This window comes from Plasmopara halstedii (genome assembly GCF_900000015.1).
Source record: "Plasmopara halstedii genome assembly, contig: Scaffold_2061, whole genome shotgun sequence".
Lineage (NCBI taxonomy): Eukaryota > Oomycota > Peronosporomycetes > Peronosporales > Peronosporaceae > Plasmopara > Plasmopara halstedii.
In genome coordinates, this window is record NW_020188969.1 from 1,481,499 (window position 1) to 1,483,480 (window position 1,982).

The window sequence follows — 1,982 nt, forward strand, 5'->3', positions numbered from 1 at the left end:
TATCGCGTCATCAAAGACGTTCCTCGCAGTGTCTGCGCCTCGTCGCTAGAGCGCCATGTTGCCACTCGTTGAGCTTTCGCGGAACGATGCAGTGCATTTGTCTACCGGCTACACGCCGTTCTACGGGAACAGGCTGGTTAGCGCTCGCGTCCCGCTGACGCCGCCATCCCATGGCTCAAAGCTTGTTGGGATGAAATAGCCGAACGGCTAGCTGATGTCAGCCCCCTCACCATCCGCAATGAAGTCGGCGACTTCTTGTCTACCAGACTGAGTGTCCTACGACACGTTCGCGGTGCGATGGCTGAAAGCCAAGACCTGCAGAAAAAAATATGCAGATGAAAAAGGAAAAGGCAAATAGAAAGCTTTAAGGTCCGAGACATGGTTTCATCAAATTCTAAAGCCTGCCTACACATGCAGACTCTGCTATCTTCCGGACGAAGCTTCGTTCACGGTTTATTGAACCGTTTAAGGTTGTGGCTTAGCGGGGCCTAGCGTATACGCTGAATCTTCCGAAACGGATGCGCACCCACTTGGTGTTTTAAGTGGGCTTGTTCAAGTCGTATCAAGATCCGGCGCATATGAACGCGGAAGCGTTGGCACCAGAGCGAATCCCACGAGCCCTCGGCCACCCAGAAACAGAACCAGCAACTTGTTCTGAGCACGGAGTGCAACACCCTCCATCTCCAATGGAGTCAAGCGCCCACCGTTGCCTGCAACGACGCATTCGCCTGCTTCACGGCTAGGAGCCGTCGACAGAGCGCGGTAGTCCTAAAGGCGAGGCAGCCGGCGCACGACGCGCTCCAAATCATTAAGAGCGTCCGCACAGCAATATATTCTACTTCAGCATGACGCTCAGCGGAGGTCCGTTCACAAAGGATATCATCCTCGAGGGCTCGAAGTTCACTGCGAGTCACCGGACGGCAAACGACCCGGTCGTCACCGCCCGTCACCGACTCTTCTCGATCAGAAAGGTGACGTCCACTATCATGTGGAACGTCTAGTGGGACGACGTCGTCACCAGGGGGTCAGACCCCTGGTGACGGGGATATCCCGACTCCGAAAACTCGTGGGAGGTTGAGACACCACTTTGGCAAGATTGCCCAGACGCCGTGAACGGTTTTGATCAGAAAGATCAGGACGTCTCGCGTCATCAGACGCCCCGCGCTTCTCGGCAATAGCCAGGGAAGTAGAAGGGTCATGCGCTGAGCTCAAGCGGTGCCCCTTGCGGAACAAAGAAACGAGCTCGAAGAGCTTTCAGTTCGGCAAGCTCATCATTCGTAATGGCCGGGGGCCCGATGGTGTGGGGGCGTAACGATCGAGTTACCATATCATTTGCTTCCACAGAGAAATCCGCCGGGCGGAAGCCATATTCCACACGAGGGTCAATGGATGGGTGCTCATCAGAGCCGCCTTACGGGCAGCTTTCAGCTGTCGCTCTGTTCCCCGTCGAGGTCGTTGGTGATCACACCACGTTCCTTAGTTGACGAGAAGTCAGGGAACGGACATTAGGTCCACAAGGCGCGAGCAGGGCTCGTATCACGCCGCTGGCGCAGCTCACCTTCCTCGTCATCCCATGCGGGAAAAGAAGTGTCAGACTCGTAGTCAACCACCTCCACATCCTCAACGAGGTAACTCTTCACCGTTTGCGTGCGTGGAGCGCGACGCTTGGGATCATCGAGCCTAGGATTTACATCCCTCAACGCCGCGGAGACACGGTCCGACATGGCATCCTGTGCGGGGATGAAGCTGGTCTCTGCCCGTGAGTGCTGTCGGAACCAGCGAGACTTGGAGACTTCGGTGTCATTGTCACAGGACTCATTGAGCACGATAGTCTTTTCGTTCCAACGCAGTGTCTAACGGACACGCAAACCTCGTTGAGGCAATAATCGTTTGAAAATGTAAATGTTCTCAATCTTAATGGGGGGGTGTAACGGGGTTACACATACCCTGGTAACAGGTGTGTGTGTCACACCAGATGGGCA